General features: G+C 42.4%; 1 non-coding gene and 1 pseudogene across 1 annotated transcript; both read left to right on the top strand.

Annotated features, from left to right (window-relative positions):
• LOC100613804 (large ribosomal subunit protein uL30-like) overlaps positions 1 to 19,009 on the top strand; it is a 105,229-nt pseudogene that overhangs the window by 18,969 nt on the left and 67,251 nt on the right.
• Positions 1,503 to 1,612, top strand: LOC112208215 (U6 spliceosomal RNA). The gene has a single exon (XR_002942639.1). It is a non-coding gene; the product is annotated as a U6 spliceosomal RNA (small nuclear RNA).

Genomic DNA, 19,009 nt, shown 5'->3' with positions numbered 1-19,009 from the left:
AGGCAGAATCTCTTCAGTAAGTTGGCTTTATTGGTTTTAGTCATTTTTATCTATTGCTGATGCTCATGTGATACTTTGTTTCTTGGGTGAATTTCGGTATCTCAGACAGACACATACAAGGAGAAAGAACAGAAGTTCTTAGGTAGTTTTTTAGTAATAGAAGTTCTTAGATTTTTTTTTTTTTAGTAAGAAAGAAAAGTGCTGGGAGAGATTGATCGTTCCTTATACAAAGGCCTTCATTCCTCACAAAAATAGAACTTTCAGTCAAGAATTTGGTCCTTTAAAAAAGAAAGAGGAAGAAAAGAAAGCATGAGCTCTATCCCTCTTTTGACTAAATACTACCACTGACTTTCCTGTTTAGAACTAAAGGCTGTCTCTTGTTCCACAGGTCAAATGCATACTTTTTAAAATGCCACTTGACCCCTTGGGTTCCCCATTCTCAGTAGAAAAACAAAATGGTCATTAATTTATTTTGACATGCAAACTTAGCTGAACATTTTTTGGTGATTCAACCCCACAGATGTAAAGTGAAAGAGTGCCAGAAAAGCAAGTGAGAGCCATGAGATTACCACAAGTCTGCGAGCACATTTTTTTCAAGGCTTACAGAATCCCAAAGCTTGCCCTTGCTTCAGGAAAAAGAACTGGTTGACACCTGAGAGGTTTTAAGCCACAAGAAGCTGAGGCCCGTTGTGAGGAGGGCAGGGACAGTGGGGCCAGGCCACATGCGACGCGTCACCCACCTCCTGCCTCACCTCCCCCACTGAGATGTCTGCTGGGTGGGAGGAGGCTTATTGCCAGAGAACAGTCTGGTGTTTTCTGTTCCTGCTTCAGGAAGTCCCCCTTCTCCTGCCACCCCCTCAGCTCCTCAGCCTGGAAACAACTTTTAGAGAGGAGAAGGGAAGCAAAGCTTTCAAAAGCAGATACCTGTGGGGTTTGAAGGGAGGTGCCCCTTGTTCAAGTATTTCTCCCCCAAAATTGAAAGGACACTTCAGATTCATTCATTTTAGTTTTGATGTATCTTCAGTAATTAAGAAGCCACTAAGAAAATTGACCCTGGGAAGACAAATTCCTGAAGCTGAGTCAGATACAGCCAGCTCTTACCATACCATCTGACCCTCAGTTCCCTCTGACCTCATCTCTTCCCACCTCCTCTCTGTCTGACTCAGCAGTGGCCACACAGGCCTCCCTGCTGATTCGAGAATGGCTCCCACCTGAGGCCTTGGGCCCCCCTTGTTTTCGCCCCCACATACCCATCTGGCTTCCCCTTCACTGCTTCCAAGGCTCTGCTCAGAGAGCATCCTGTCAGACCAGTCTTTCCTGGACATGCTGAGTGTACCCTTCCCCTATTTCATTTTCCTTCGTGGCACCTTTTACCACCTGATATGTTCAATGGCTCTATGTTTGTTTGTAGTAAGTCTCGCCTGACTAAAATATAAGATCCATGCGAGAAGAGACTTTCTGCTCTACCCTTGGCACATAGTGGGTGCTCAAAAAATATTCAAGTGCTCGCTTCGGCAGTACATGTACTAAAACTGGAACAATACAGAGAACATCATTAGCACGGCCCCTTCACAAGGATGACACACAAATTTATGCAGCATTCCATAATTTCGAGAAATACAAATCAAAACCACAATGAGATAACATCTCACACCAGTCAGAATGGCTATTATTAAAAAGACAGAAAATAAGAGTTGCTGGTGAGGCTGCAGAGAAAAGGGAAAGCTTATATGCTCTTAATGGAAACACAAACTAGTTGAGCCACTGTGGAAGACAGTCTGGAGATTTCTCAAGGAACTCAAAATAGAACAACCATTAGACCCAGCAATCCCACTACTGAGTATATACCCAAAGGAAAGTAATTCATCCTATCTTAAAGACACATATGCTCATATGTTCATTGCAGCACCGTTCACAATAGCAAGGACATGGAATCAACCTAAGAGCCCATCAACAGTGGATTGGAGAGAGAAAATGAGGTACAAATACACCATGGAATACCATGCAGCCATAAAAAAGAATGAAATCATGTCCTTTCGCAACATGGATGGAGGTGTAAGGCATTATGACCTCCATAAATGACCTAATATAAGAACCTAAAACAAAATATTGCATGTTATCACTTGTAAGTGGGGTCTAAACATTGAAGACACATGATCATGAAGATGGGAACAATAGGCACTGGGGATCACTAGATGGGGAAGGAAGGGAGCAGGGGGCATGGGCTGAAGTGCCACCTGTTGCGTCCTATACTTATTCCCTGGGGGATGGGATCATTGGGATCCCAAGCCTCAGGGTGATGCAATTTACCCATGTAATAAACCTACATGTGTACCCTTTAATCTATGATAAAAGTTGAAATTAAAACATAAACAAATCATGAGTACTGTTTCAAAAAATATATTTGAGGAAAGAGGGATGGAGAGATGGAGGAAGACTAAAGGAAGGATCATGGCCCTGAGAGAATAGAGCACAGGCCAGGGGTGAGATACAGAGTGAGATGGGAGCTGAATGGGGTCTCTGAAACTAGACATGGAAGACACCAAAAGAAACATTCCTACTTCATCTTTCCCTGTGCCTGGGATAATTTACTCCTGGATGGTAAAGATATGTCTTGGTTTCATCTGTGTTAAATAAACCTGCACGATGTTACAAGCTGGCATTGCTTCGTAAGCTTGACCTTAGCTTTCAAATAGGACCTTGATCATTGCTCAATGACCAAGTCACAAAGTTGCCTAATGATATTGGCCCACAGCCATGTTATTGCAAACATGGCAATGACTGGCCAAAACCAGGTGCGCTCCTTACATTTCTGCCCGGGTGATACTCTCAGAGAGCTCCTCGCCATGAGAACTAAGTCACTCTCCCAGTGCCAGGAGCCAGGACAATTATGGGGCTTTCCCTATTGTGTGTTCTTGCTGCTAACCAGCTCCCAGGCCTAGGCTTCTAAGAAACAGTGTAGGCACACAAGCTGCAGATCTCTCCTCCCTTTATTCTCTCTCCCCTTCCCCAAACCCACAATAGCCTCTACCATAGTGCTTATTCTTTTGACCTGTTCTGATCTGCTAGCCTAACTATTCCCCAGCACCTTTAGGAAGATAGGTCTTCCCTGACCCTCAGTCTGAGGTCTAGAGGCCCTTCTGCCTTGCCTCACAGGCATCTTCCCTCCTCCCCCGTCTCCTAGACCAGTCCAACAGCAGCCCGTGCAGCCTCTGAAGTCCACTCCCAGTGCTAGCTGATGGGAACCCCATGGGCTCCTGTCTGCTATACAAATGGAACAGACTTTCTTCAGAGGCAACCCCAGCTGCCCCACTGAAGCTGGTTGCCACAGTGATTTTCAGTCTCATACCAGATTCTGATCTCTTCTCTTGCCCACCTTTGGTGCTGCAGAGTGGATCATCTTGTCTTATACTCAAGTCATCACTAAAATTTATAGAAAAAGCGAGAATTTAAAAAAAAAAAACACTAAAAAATCACCTTGCACGCATATACCTCAGAAGGCCTTTGGCCTAATGATAATGTGTGACATTAAGGCAAATAACCAAAAATATATAATTTTTCTATTTATTTCTTTGAGTGGGCACAGTTGCAGATATATGAATCTGACCAGGGTCCTGATCACTTCCTGCTCCCAAAGACCACCCTTTGAGCCTGTAAGATCCAAAGTCAACTCAGTGGATTAATGTGCAAGTCTAGCCTGAGCCAGTAAGACATGGTTCCCTCTAAGATGCCAGGAAAGGACCTAGGGCTTCCCTGGGCTCAGCTCTTAGGTAAGCCATGGCCTGGCCTGGCCTTTTAGAGGTTGTGCAAGACCAGCCTCTGTGATCTGCGAAGGCCCTAAGTCCCAGACATCGTCTCCAACACTGACCTAGATCCAGTGCCAGCAGGACAAGAAAGTCCCCTCTGCTTTAACCTTTACATGAAAAGAAACTTTGAAATGACCAATCCACATTTTTTTGTTTGTTTTTTTCTGCTTTCCACAGCCCTTTCCTGTCTGTAAAACCAACCTCCTCTTCTTGGCTCATCAGAACACTCATTCTATTTTATGGAATAAAGTGTTGCCCAATTGTAGAATCAAAAGTACAGCAAATTAATGTTTTTATATAAAGTTTTTGATACATAATTATACATATTTATGGGGTATCTGTGATATCTTGACACAGCCATAGAATGTGTAATGATCAAATCGGGGTATTTAGGATATCCATCGCCTTGAACATGTATCATTTCTTTGAGCTAGGAACATTTCAAATTTTCTCTTCTGGCTATTTTGAGATACACAATATGTTTTTGTTAACTATAGTCACCCTACTTTGAGGCTGAATACTAGCACTTATTCCGTCTAACTATATGTCTGTACCTATTAACCAACCTCTCTTCATCCCACACACCCTTCATAGCCTCTAGTAGCTACCATTCTTTTCTCTACCTCCATGAGATCCATCTTTTTAGCTCCCACATATGAGTAAGAATATGCAATATTTGTCTTGCGGTGCCTGGCTGATTTTACTTAACAAAATGCCCTTCAATTCCATACATGTTCCTGCAAATGATAGAATTTCATTCTTTTTTATGGCTTAATAGTATTCCATTGTGTGTGTGTGTGTGTGTGTGTGTATCACATTTGCTTTATCCATTCATCTGTTGATGGACACTTAAATAGTGCTGCAATAAACACGGGAGTGCAGGTCTCCCTTTGATATATTGATTTTTTTTCCTTTGGATAAATACCCAGCAGTGGGATTTCTGGATCATATGGTAGTTCTATTTTTAATTTTTTGAGAAACTTCCATAGTGTTTTCTATAATGGCTATACTGATAAATGAATTTAACAAGGTTGCAGAATACAAAATCAACATACATAATCAATAGCATTTCTACATACCAATAATTAACTTGCTGAAGAAGAAGTCAAGAAAGTAATCCCATTTAAAATAGCTATAAAAAATTGTCTAGGAATAAATTTAATCAAATTTAATAAATTCTTTCCGATGAAAGAAATTGAAGAAGACACAAACAAATAGACATTCCATGCTCATGAATTGGAAGAATTAATATTGTTAAAATGACCATATTACCCAAAGTAATCTACAGATTCAATCTCTTATCAAAATACCAATAACATTCTTCACAGAAATAGAAAAATAATCCTAAAGTTTATATGGAACTACAAAACACCCCAAATAGCCAAGCAATACTGAGTAGAAAGAACAAAGTGGTAGGCATTACACAATCTGACTTCAAAATATACTATATTTGGTTACATATAGTAACCAAAATGGCATGATATTTAGTATAAAAAGACATATAGACCAGTGAAACAGAATAGAGAACCCAGAAATAAATCCACGTATTTATAGCAAACTGTTTTCAACAAAGGTGCCAAGAACGTACACTGGGGAAAAAATACTCTCTTCAATATACGGTGTTGGAAAAACTGGATATCCATATCCAGAAGAATGAAATTGGATCCCTCTCACCATATACAAAAATCAACACAACATGGATTAAAGACATAAATGTAAGATCTGAAACTATAACACTACTAGAGGAAAACACAGGAGAAATGCTTCAGGACATTGATCTAGGCAAAGATTTTATGGCTAAGACCTCAAAACAAAAACACAGGCAACAATTAAGATCTTTAAACCAAATTTGTTGTAATTTTGTCTTATGACACTAGCAACACAAGTGAATTTAGAACCATTTGTCTGGTCACTTACCGTAGAATTAACCACCTTCAAAACATGTAATGACTTTACCACTTAATCCCTTACCATTTTGTTATGGTCAGGGATACTGTGGGCCAGGTATTCAATAAGGACACAGTAGAAATGGTCTGTCTCTGTTCCACAATGTCTTGGACCTTAGCTGGAAAGAAGCAAAGGCCAATGGTTACTTGATGGCTGGGAGCAAATATCATCTCAAGGCTCCCTTCCTCACAGGTCTGGTTCCTATGCTAATAGGACTCAAAGACTAGGACAGGTGACTCATTACCCACCCATGGCCTCTATACATGGGTTGGTGTGTTCACAACATGGTGGCCTAGGTATTCAGACTCAAGGCTCCAAGAACTAGTGTTCTAGAAAACTAAGAGGAAGCTGCGTCACTTTTTATGATTTAGCCTCAGAAGTCAAGCAGTATCACTCTCCCTACTCTACTGTTTGAACAATTACAAGCCCACTCAGATTCAAGTGGACTCCACGTCTTGATGAGGGGTAACTAAGGTCACACAGTAGAAGAGTACAGACGATAGGAGACATTGGCCATCTTTGGAAAATACAATTTGCCACTCATCATGTGTTAATGCACAAATGAGGAAGTGCTATGGGCTCTTCTCCCCTCCTCAGCTCACCCTGACTTCTGTGTTTCCAGTCCTGATTATTTATAACACATGTTCAATATAACAAGGATGTTTTGAAGCCCAAAGGAGTGAATCCTTCCCTAGCGTTTCAAACCAAGATAAGGAAGAAGTGGAAGAAGACATTAAGACAGGCAGCTCTAAGGAACTATCCAAATTACACTAGGTAGAGGCCCTGCAGATGTTTAACTTCAAGATTTCCAGAGGCCACGTGTGTGTTAGTATCAGAGAATCAAGTTTTTATTCTCAATAAGTAGATGTTGAGAATATACAGCTGATCCCCACTATTTGAAGATTTTTGCATTTGTAAATTTGCCTACTGACTAAAATTTATTTGTAACCCCCAAATCAGTATTCACAGAGCTTTTGCAGGCATTTGTAGGCATGCACCAAGTGCCAAAATATTGAGTTACCTTATGTGCACGTCAACAGACGAAGGTGAACAAGGCAATACTCTGCCCTCTTGTTTCCATTCTCATACTGTAAACAAGTGACCTTCTATGGTCAACCTAGTGCCTTATTTTTCAAACTTTTGTGGTTTTGTTAGCAATTTCACTCTCTAAAAATGACCCTCAAGTCTAGTATTCCTAAAAACAATAAGGCTGTGATGTGCCTTACAGAGAAAATACATGTGTTAGATACACCTTGCTCAGGCATGGCTTAAAGTGCTGTTGGCTGTGAGCTCAGTGCTGATGAATCAACAATATATATTAAGTAAGGCATCTTTAATCCGAAACACACATAAAGTAAGGTTATCTATTGATCAGTTGGCAAAAATGTAACTAGAGGCTCACTGGAACCTAAACCTGCATTTCCCTTTGGAGCAGTGGTTCAATATTTGCTAATTCATTGTTTGCAGTGACTTTATAGAGCATAACTTATATTACAAATAATGAGAATCAACTGTACTGTAGATCAGGACTTTTATAAGCCCTGGAGATACAGCAGTAACCAAGCAGACCAAAATCCGTGCTGTCATAGAGTTTATATTCTAGATGAGAGGGGAAAACATAAATGAAATAAGTAAATAAAAGATATGTATGTTAGAAGGTGATAAGTGCTATGGGAAAAAATAAAGCAAGTGATGGGAGGTGGGAGTGGGTATTCAAGGTGGCCTTTTTTGTTGTTGTTACTATTGTTTTCTGTTTCTTTACCCAAAAAAATGGTCAGGGTGGACCTCAGTAAGAATCAGATAACAGTTGAGACAGTTGGTGAAAGAGATGAGGAAGAACACTAAGCGATCTCCTAGAAGAGAGCAGAAAGAACAACCAGTATACAGGCTGAGGATGTAAACAAACCCGCCATGTTGTGGAAACCAGGAGGAGGCTCACGTGCCCAAAATGGAGTCAGTAGGAGATAAGGTCAGAGAAGTAAGAAGGTGTCAACTCAATAGGGCCTGGCAGCCCATTGTAATGACTGGGGCTTTCACACTGAGTGAAAGATGGTAAGCATCCAAGGGAGAAACAGGAGAGCAATCAAAAGAGTTGCAAAAATCTAGACTTGGAGAGTAATTACCACCAATTATAAGAAGTGGTCAGGTTCCAGATGTCTTCAAAGGCAGAGCCAACAGGATTTGCCGGTGGATTGCACATGTAGTTGTGAAAGAAATGATGTTGTCAAACATGACTCCAAAGTTTTTGGCCTGAGAAGCTGGAAGTTGCCATTCTAAGATGGAAAAGACTGTAGATCAAGCAGGTTCTGGAGGGAATTTCAGTTCTACTCATTTTAAGGTGAGATGTCTACTTAATATCCAAGTGGAAAAATAAGGTAGGCAACTGGATATACAGGGCTGGAATTCAAAGAAGTCCAAACTGGTAATATACATTTTGAGTCCTCAGCATAAAGATGGAATTTAGAGACATGTAACTGAATGAGACCACCAAGGAATCGGTGTAGGAAGAGAAGAGGTTGAAGAATGGAATCCTGAGGCATTCCAGTGTCAGAAGAAATTGAGAAAAGCAGATTGAGAAATGTGACCTCCTGGAAGCTGGATGAAGACAGTCTTCCTAGAAAGAGTGAATGATTGCTATGTCAGCATGCCCAGAAGTGGGGTAGGATGAGGACTGGGAAGAGAGAAAGTCCTGATTTGTAGAGTTTGCCAATTTCCATGGCGAAAATACTCCCACCAGAGTTGATTTCAAGCTGTTAATGTGATGTCACTGAATGCAGAGTTTAGAAGAGATGCACACAATTGGCTCTCAGGAGATATTGCAAACTGATCTCAGCAGACATTGCAAGCTGATCTCAGCACACCCCTGACAGCTAATGATATCCATTGCCTCAGCAGGCTTTGGCATCCAAGAGGGAACTAACTGCCCAAGCAAGTCTGAACCGGGCGTGGCTGAATCTCTGTCATCTGGACAGGGCCAAGCAACACTTGTCTTCAATATGGTAGGCTGGCAACTTTCTCTGAGGGCAGCCCAAGCTGGGCTGGGCAAGAGGGGCTCAGAGAAGGATGCCATGGTCCTTGCAGCCAGACTCATGCTAACTTTTAGCAGAGTGCATTTCAGTAATGAACAGCCTGAGGGATGGCCCCTCAGCCAACACAGAATGCAGACCTCTCTGCAGGCTTCCCAGATCTTCCTGAGCACGTCTTTGGTGTCTGATTCAACAATGAGAGGGTCTGACTAGACAGATTTAAGTCTCAGATGGACTTACCGAGCAAGTACACTAAAGTAATCTGGACACTTTAACAAATAAAAGCATAATACTCTCTCTCAAAGAGTTGTTAAAACAAAATCTGATGAGAAACCTTCTTGGAAATAAGTCTCCAGGCTTATGGGAACCTTGTTTCCAAATCTGTTAGTATTCCCGCCCACACCCTGAGAATTCTCTTATGTTCTCTCAGACTCCAGACCCTACTTCATACATTTCCTGCTGCCTAGACTTTATCTTGACTGGCCTGATTACTGATACCATTTGGTTCCAGCCACTTAATTCCCAGCAGCCTGAAATGGCCTCATCCCTAAAGCAAAATACCATCGGACTAGGAGGAACATCAACCTGCTTAATTTGTGGGCTCTGCCTTTCATTTACACACAGGAAGAATTTTCCAAGGAGGTTTTTTTTCCCTTCCCTCTCTGGAAGTCTTTAAATGTGAGATTTTCATTTTTCATAAAATAATAATTAACAAACATACATCGATTACCTACTGAATGCAGCGCACCATACAGGATTCTATAAAACATACAAAGAATAATTAGATGTCTACTTATAACGTAGTTGGGAAATTTGTCATTTTCTTAGATAAAATTCTGACCAATGTGAGTGCCCAGTGAATGTCTCAGAAACCAGGTACTGGAGGACAGTGAGACACAAGAAGCCCACAAAGCTGCAGTCTACAGGATGGATAAGATCAAAGGAAAGGAAAAGGAATCTCCTGTTTGCTTGCCACTTCTTTGTGCTAGAACTGTTTAAGACACTACATCTGTTTAATTACATCGCAATACTTCCTATTGCTATAAAAAAGGATTTTCATACTTCTATGAAAAGAGAGTGTCATTCCTTTTTACAAATGAATCACAGAGTGGTAAAGCACTTAACCAAAATCCACAGAGCCAGTCAGTGGCAGAAGTGGGACCCCAACCGAGGAAAAGATCTCCAAAGTCCTATGTTTAACTCTTACTACCACTTCACATTGCTTCCCTTAGACTGAGGAGTCAGTTGAATTGTGCCGCCCCTCTTCCCAAAGATACGTCCCAGTCCTAAATCCCTGTATCTGTAATGGGATCTTATCTGGAAATAGTATTTACAGATGTAATTAAGTGTCTTGAGATGAGATTATCCTGGAGGTAGGGGCTGGACTGAGGAGCCAAATCCAATGACTGGCATCTTTAGAAGAGAAGGGAAAACAGACCCAGAGACCCAGAGGGAGGGCCATGTGAAGATGAAGGCAGACGTTGGAGTTCTGCACCCCCAAGCCAAAAACACCAAAGACTGCCAGCACCCCGCAGAAGTCTGGAGAAGGGCACGGAATGAATTCTCCTTCAAGCCTTCAGAATGAACCAACCCTGCCAATACCTTGATTTTTAGACTTTTGACCTTCTCAACTGTGAGAGAATAAATTTCTGTTGCTTTAAGCCACCAAGTTGTTGTGATTTATTATGGCTGCCCTAGGAAACTAATACGGACAGTCAGGATGAGGTCAGTCTGCACAGAGACATGGGGGAAGAAAGAGAAGAAAAGATCACGAAATGTGACTTCTAAAGCTGAGCCAAAATAGGGTTCCTGGGAAGAGGGAGCTATGCTCTTTTTGCTGCCAGTGGCAAGTCCTGAACTCCCATGTCTTGGTTTGATTCCAACTAGCGTGTCATAAACTATTCAGTTTGACTCTGAATGCTAACATCTAATCAGTTTCCTCAGCTTGCTGGTTTTGCTGGTTTCTATTGTTTGGACAAGTTTGAGCTACACAGACACAGCTCCTGGTATACTTGTCCTCAAATATCAGAGAACATCGAATCATTCAGGTGCATCTTTGTGAGCACACTGAAGAGATAAGCTTCTGAGAAATAAAACTGATATCACTGGCAATGCCTACCATTGGTCAAAAGTAACTTCCTCAATAGCTCTTGGTGGTGCCTAGTTCTGTCTTTACATGGAGGCATCAGATAAAATGCAATGATTCCAATAGAATTCAGCTGTCATCACCCATTAACAGGTCAGTTCTGAGGGAAGCAGCTCTCTGGGGATTTACTGTGGAATGAGAGAGGAGAGAAAACTTTATAGCCAAAGCAAAACGCAAAGAGACAGATCTATTTGAGAATCCTGGGCATTCAGGAATGTTAGCAAGGAATTGAGGAACAGACTGAAATGAAGATGACAAGGAATGAGAATAAATCATGGTTATGTCCAATTTTTTGTGTGTTGGTGTTCAAGAACCAAAAGTAGCCACTTACTGAATTCTGATTCGAGCTTACTAAGGACCTACTAAGGACAATGTACCCCATTAGGTGGGTGTACTAGAGCTATAAGGATGAATGAGTTCATCTGCTCATAACATAAGGAGGCAAACTTTGGGGGTTGGGGGACGTATATGTTGTGAGTCAGAGTAGAGGAAAGAAAAATGATGTCATATCCCTCAGCTTCTGGGAGGTGATCCCATCAAGAGTGCAGTGGAATTTTTAATGTTGAGAACTCCATGAAGTTCTGTAACCAAGTACCCCCCATTTTTTCTAAGAGATAGAGAATGAATTATTTTTTATTTTCTCTTTTCTCTTTCCCCCTATTCCCCTGTTCCCCACTTCCTATTTAGCTCTTTACAAATGCAATGATAATATTTTACCTTCCCTCCACCAGACATTCCTACAGGGCAAGCTTATCTGACTATGTGCTTACTTAAAAGCTCCAGGACAGAACTCTGTCCTACCAGGAGATTTCCTCAAAAGACGACAGTCAATACGCAACCTAAAGTATGCCCATTATGAAATCCTCTCCCACCTGGAGAGTATCTCGAGACAAGGCCACTTTACAACCTAGTTCTGCCCGGGATGGTGCCAGCTCGACCACCTGGTAGATAAGGACCACCTGGTAGATAAGGCACAAATCGAGTCATGCAGAACCCCCACCTGCTCACGCCCTCCCTTGCATGCCATTCATGCCAAGTCCCCTTTTAAAAGTTTCTGCTTTCTGCTCCAAAAGCAAAGTGGTACCCATAAGGCAGGCAGCCTGTGCTTCCCTAAGCTAGCTTTGGAATACAAAATCACATTCCTTATACCAGACTCCGCTCTTGTTCATTGGACTAAACAGGTGGCAAGTGACTCAACCTGTATTTTGGTTACATTTCTACTGAGAGGAATCCAGGGACACCAATAACAGGCTGAGAGTTGTCTGGCTGCTCAGAGCTCCACACAAAGGTCGGGTATTTGTCAGAGGAGGAAAAGTGTGGCATCTTTATATAGACCAGGGCTCACCGGCATATACTTTGCCATTTCCTGGGAAAGGAAGCTTCTGGCTCCTGGAGAAATGGCAGAAACTTCAACAGAGGATTGGTGAAGTCTTTTGGTTTATGTGGCCAGATAGTACAAGGTTCTTATCAGGAAGAAAAGCACACAGTGTCTTTCTTCACTCCTTTGGGTTTGGGAAACAAAAAAAAATACACCAAAGGCAGTGAGGCCACCATAAAAACCAGAGTGGGGGCAGAGGACAGGATGCTGGGGAATTCAGGGGAAGGGCTCTTCTGAGGTCTGAGTTTCCCTGTATCTGCGCATTTATCCCAACTGAACTTTTCCACGGGAGTGCTTCTGGCCTCCTCTCAGCCTAACCTCCCCACCTCTCCACATCCTGAGCAAAGGTTCCATGTGAATGAGCCCAGATGGAAAAACATTGGAGGAGTTTTTCTTTGTCACTACAGGCAGGAAGAAAATGGCAAATGGAGACAATTATTTGCTGAATTTGGTCTCCGTAGACTCATACTTTTTGCTCAGTTTTCATTATTTGAGGATAAAAATTGCTTTTAGGCCTAAGAGACTCAGCTAACTGGACAATTTTTCAGTTCATTTTTGAGAAGTAGGCATGGCCTTGGGAGAACATTTTTTTACCCTCTCCGCACTCTCATTCCATCTCAGATACAAATATATTAAGAAAATGAAGCCAACTGAAGCAGAGGTCAGGAGTGAAAGAAAAGTTGATATAAGAGCTTCAGCAACAGCAGCTGGCCCCAGGCACTAGCAGCTGATAAAGGAAACTCTGGGCAGAAGAGCCTGAGATGAATGGGATATTAGTGAGAGGAGCTGAGCCGGTCACATAGCCAAGTTTTGCAGGAGGAAAAAAGAGAATGGGAAATTAATTATAATAAATTCCTCCTAAAACCCTGAGAATTGGAGACAACACATAGGCTATTCAGAGGGCGATTTCTCCTAATTCTGCAAGGTCTTAGAGTGCTTCTTACACACAACAGAAGGTACGAGAACCTCTGCCAAGCATATGGAATTGCCAACTTCAAGTCAGGAGAACTTACTTGTGAGCCTCCTGGAGATGGTTATGTGGACACAGATGATGGGTTTTCTTTCTGTTTAGTAAGGAGTTCAGTAAGGAGTAAACCTATGTTTGTTTGGTTCTCATACTTGCCTCTACTCCCTGCTGATATTTCCCTTGGCAGAAAATGAGTGCACTGACCAAGCCAAATGCAAGCAATAAATCCGGTGGCACTTTATATTGTATTAACTCCAGAGAGGAGTTAGAAGGCCTCAAGACAATCATGCCTATCGTGATATTGGAGGTTCACTGTTTGGAGGGCAGACCAAAACCTGGAGGGGTCTAGATACGAGGATCAGAGGCTGAGAAAGGGTACTGGGGTAGGGAGTGACTCCAACTCTGCTTTCAGCCACCCTTCTCAGAGGACGGTGGGCAGACCAGCAAAACCATTCTGGAGGGAAAGCCAAAAAAATTAAGGTCCCAGGAAGGCTGAAAATGAAGGCGGCCTTTTCTAATAAAGTGAACAGGATCAAGAGGCTGCCAAATGCTGCTCACTCCAACCCCTTTTATTGGCAGTGAAGCAAGTAAAATACTTACTAGGAACACTAGCCCTTTCTTAGAAGCGACTCTTGTTGAAAAAAACATCCTGTGCTTTGCGAAGTGATTTGTCCCTGAAGAACTCCATGAGTAAAAGAGACTCTAGCTGTGACTTTGGCCAAGTCAGGTGGTCTTGCTACTGATGAGGGGGCTGAATCCTGAGCATTCTCTTTGATACGGAAAATAAAATGGACTAGGGGAGAAGGTATAGAACGTAATGCACTAGGGATTTTTGGAGGGGGGATAATCTCTGGGCAGTTCCCTACCCTTGAAACCTAGCCTGGAATGGGCTGTCACCTCTGTGCTATTTATACTAAAACTGAATTGGCCTTAGGGATGGGATGGAAAGTAATTAGGATTCCCTATTACCTGATGATTTTGAACCCAAACTATTCCCTTGTGGACACAAATGGGTATGGTGGAGTCAAATGCATTCAGTGAATTCTTCCCCTATTGTTTTAATCAAAGCACCGACTTTAGCACAGACTCATGTGCCAAACAAACTATTGAAAAACTACTGTGATACACATTTAATGAGATGATCTAAAGTGTTTCTGGGGGCTTGTCATGGGACTGCTAAGGTGGTCTCCAGGGATGCTTAGAGGAAGGATATGGGAAGTGAGACATGTGGGTTGAATTGCGCCACTCCTAGTAAGGCTGATAAATTGAAAAACCAAGGTATAGAAGTGACCTTTTACGTTCTGGGGCAACTTTTCATCTGTGCTTAACGAGAGAAATGAAAATCGGATGGATTTCCACTGAAAATTTCATGTCACGGTTTCATGTGAATGATCTAATACCTAGCTTTCCCCACGAGCCAGTGAATTATATATCCAGCTGTGGAAACTGAAAACACCATGAGGCTGCTCATGTTAGGCACCTGCTGTAGAGAAAAACCTTTCGCATTTGGGAGGAGGGGCAGAAGACTTGTTTGTAAAACAGCCTGGTGTGATGCTCTTTTCTGAGCATTTTTCTCTTGCTCTCTCTGCCTTGCCTGAGTTGTCTCTTCTCAGTGACTTTAGGAGACATACCTTTGGGCTATCTTCATAAATCTTTTGCTATGAATCAGGATTTGTCATTAGGGTTTTCACTCATGCCATTTAGGATACTGAAAACAAGGGTGTACTTTTCAGGCATTCTGTCTTACACCTGTAGGTCACAAGTCTTTCATGCCTATGGTATTTTGTTACAGTCTATATGGTTTACTGTTGCATCTCTCAATCCATTGAAGGCTATTCCCTAAAAACTTCTAGGCATGGAGTAAATGTCAATTACAAATGACCAGAATTAAAAACAAAAAACTTCTAGGCAGGTATGTTACAGCCCATCTTCAGTTCTGGGGGAAAGCTGGGATAGTTCATAAAATAATTCTGTCTGATTTGTTTCTATGAGAATCTGTGTTTAGGGTATTTTCAGGAGAGAGGAATACACTTACTTGCTCTAAGGCCACACATCTTAAACCGAGATACATCTACTCTGGGAGGTTTGCAGCTGGAGTTTTCAGCTAAACTTTTAAAAACTTTGTTTAAAATGAGTTGCTTTACATTGGAACTTAATATCCTCAGTGGGTTGAGATCGACATTCTGGGAATTGAAATTGTGTCTGGAGAAGAGAAAGGAGCAATGATGCATTTTGCAGTAGAGGCAGATGGGCTAGGCAGGGATGGGGGAAGTCTTCTGAAAGGAAAGCAGTGAACAGTTGGGGAGGGGTTCAGAAATGGAGCTAGGGGACCAACAAGAGAAAGGGTGGCCTACTTTGGGATTTTTCTAGCTGCAGCATAAATCTAGTACATCTTTTTATATTGAAACTAAATACAGATATGAAATAGAGCTTCACCTGGCAATGGCCTCATGAGTGTTGGGCAAAGCTGCCTTGTTCTGAGGCTGTTTCCTTCAGGCACGGGCTTGGGCTCCTCTTCTCATTCCCTCAAGCCCCCCTCTCTCAACTCAGGTGCCTTTGTCAGCTTGACATAAGATCCTTTAATAAACCTAATGGCAAACATCAACGGGAAGCAAAAAATCCAGATCTCAACTATGGCATGAATAGTTGCAAAAGATCTAACTAAAGCCACCCAGCCACAGTGTGGCTCCTTTTCTGCACAAGTATTCTTGCTTCCTAAAAAAGGACCAACCTGGCTGGGAACGCTGGCTCACGCCTGTAATACCAGCACTTTGGGAGCCTGACGTGGGTGAATCACGAGGTCTGGAGTTCAAGACCAGCCCGGTCAAGATGTGAAACCCCGTCTCTACTAAAACTACAAAAATGAGCCAGGTATGGTGGCGGGCACCCGTAATCTCAGCTACTCGGGAGGCTGAGGCAGGGAAGTGCTTGAACCCGGGAGGCGGAGATTGCAGTGAGCCGTGATCGCGCCACTATACTCCAGCCTGGATGACAGAGCATAAAAGAAAAAAGAAAAAAAAAAAAAAGGACCATCCTATACCCCATTCTCCGCACCAGTCATTCAGGTACTGGACAGACCTTAGTCTTAAAACCAGCATGCCTGGAGTGGGCTCTTACCCTCTATGGGCCTCAGCTATGGGGGAAAAAAAAAAAAAAAAAAAAAAAGCGTTAAACTAGGGACTCACCAAGGGCCCTTCCAGCTCTAGCTCTCTTCAATTCTACATACAGCATTAAAGAATTTCAGGATGCATCTCCCTGGCTTGTTGTTAGTCTCTTTTTACTTTCTCCAACTTTCCCTAAAGCAGGGAATAGCAAAGAAGAGCAAAGAAACTTGGTGCTGATCTGCAGAGAGAGCCTCTCCTCAATCAGAGATTCTGAGCCAAGGGGTTTGTGTGACCTTTGGAACTCAACCACAAAGCCCTGGAAGAACTGGTTACCACCAGGACCCTAGAGAACAATCCCAATATAAGCCACACTTTCTCTTGTTGTTCTCCTATCTCCATTTTTGAACCTCTCCCCAACCTTTTACTGCCTTGCCATCTAAGTCCACTGTAAAAATGCAACATTTCTCCTTTCTCCTCTCTGTCCCAGGCAAAATTTCTATTCCTAGGCTGTTGATCTCAATCTGCTAAGAATATTATGTTCTAATGTAAAGCAACTCTTTTTAAACACAGAGCTCAACTCAAAACAATCTTCAGTGATCTACCAAAAAGGAAGATATTTTGAATAAGAGACTTCCTTCAGATGAAATCAGTATAATTAATTCAAATCCCATCCATCCTCTCTTTATATAATCAAACTTCGCAGCAGGACAGAGATAATATGGGTTAGCCAAGAAGAGAAAAGTTTTCAGTCCTAGAAGAAAGAAGGTCTCTGCTATCACCTCATAATAGCTTTGGGGCTACTCCCTCCAAGATCATAGAGCTTGTCAGCATAAATCATAGAGGAGCTGTTTGCATGCAGCAGAGGGACCCAGAGTGCCACCTGGCATGGTCCAACCTAAGAACCTAGGTGAGAAGCATGGGAAGCCAGGGGTTGCCATGAGAATAAAGGTAAAGAGACACAGTTTGTCTAATTCTTGGGTTTGCTTGGGGTCAGCTCTGCATGTCGAAATACCCCCTTCCACCAATTTTCTAGGCTTGGCTTGACTCCACTTACACTCCCGTAGATTTCAGCTATCATCCCTGCTTCCCTCTTGGGAGTTTTTTTTTCCTCTTGGGAGTGTTATTTAGGCTGGGGAGAACTTATTGCAATCATCATGTTGATTCATTTTCACAAATACTTATTAAATGTCTGCTTTTGCACAGCTCTGTGGAAGGGCCAGAGTGGTATATAATGCATGATCTCTGACTTAAAGGAACTTGAAAGTAACCTGTGCCCTAACTTTGTTACCGACAGGAAATGATTTTGGAGGTTCTGGGAGAAGCAATCTGTTAGGTTGGTGCAAATGTAATTGCTGTTTTTGTCATTAAAAGTAATGGCAAAAACTGCAATTACATTTGCACAAACCTGACACTCCTGACACCTGAGAGCCAATTGCCAATCATTCCAGGATACACTGTGTGCACTTTGCTTTCTCACTGCAATCTTCTTTAAGCATTCATCTCTCTCTCAATTTCCATCTAATTGAAACTGTGGCAGCAGCATTAGCAGCTGGTGGTGGTGGAAGACCTCCTGATTCCAGAAATTTCCCAGGGTGGCCCCCTACAGTTTGGATCTGCTGAGGAGCATGTGGAAATTCAAAGGCATGCTCTCTTATGGAGAACAGTTTGTTGGCAAAACATTACCCGTTTGCTGCAGATCTGTAAACTGAAGTAGACCTGTCTTTCTCGACACATTAAAAACTGGTCAAAAGCTTCACTGGCTAATTAGGTTAGTGATATGGTTTAGCTGTGTCCCCACCCAAATTTCATCTTGAATTGTAGCCCCCATAATCCCCACATGTCATGGGAGGGACCCAGTGGGAGGTAACTGAATCACAATGGCAGGTTTTTCCCGTGCTGTTGCCTTGACAGTGAGTAAGTCTCACCAGATCTGATGGTTTTATAAAGGGCAGTTCCTCTGCATATGCCCTCTTGCCTATCGCCATGTAAGACATGGCTTTGCTCCTCCTTTGCCTTCTGCCATGATTATGAGGCCTCCCCAGCCATGTCGAACTGTGAATCTATTAAACTTCTTTTTCTTTATAAATCACCCAGTCTCGGGTATTTCTTCACAGCCGTATGAAAATGGACTAATACAATTAGTTGCAAAATTAGGTTAATCACCTTCTCATTGAATGTACCTTCATCACATATATATAAATGATATATAGTGTACTTCATATAAAAATGATTTGTTATATATACATATACATATATATATATATAATGGTTTGTGTACCTTCCCTGAGAATGTGGGCAACTGGAGAACTCTGGCCATGGGTGCAAAAGGGCCTCCCTTGCTGTTCCATGATGGTGCTCCCTCAGGCCCCTCTTCATCTCTCCTCTCCAGCCCCTCACCCTCTGCCTGGGCTCAGGCCCTCATCTTTTTCTTGGATTACCTATTCCGACAGCCTCCAAGCCTGTCTGCTGCAAATCCAGTCTGTTTACAACTTACATCTGACCATGTTTCTCCCCTGCCTCAGACCTCCCTGAGACTCCCCATTCCCCAGAAGAGAACATCTGAGTAGCCTTACAAAGTGCTGTCTGCCTCTTCAATATCACTTCTGCCAACCTGCTGCCTTGCAGATGGGTAAGA

Source organism: Pan troglodytes, chromosome 12, assembly GCF_028858775.2.
Source record: "Pan troglodytes isolate AG18354 chromosome 12, NHGRI_mPanTro3-v2.0_pri, whole genome shotgun sequence".
In the NCBI taxonomy this organism is placed as follows: domain Eukaryota; kingdom Metazoa; phylum Chordata; class Mammalia; order Primates; family Hominidae; genus Pan; species Pan troglodytes.
Note: the sequence above shows the minus strand (reverse complement) of the source record. Positions and strands in the feature narration are given on the sequence as shown.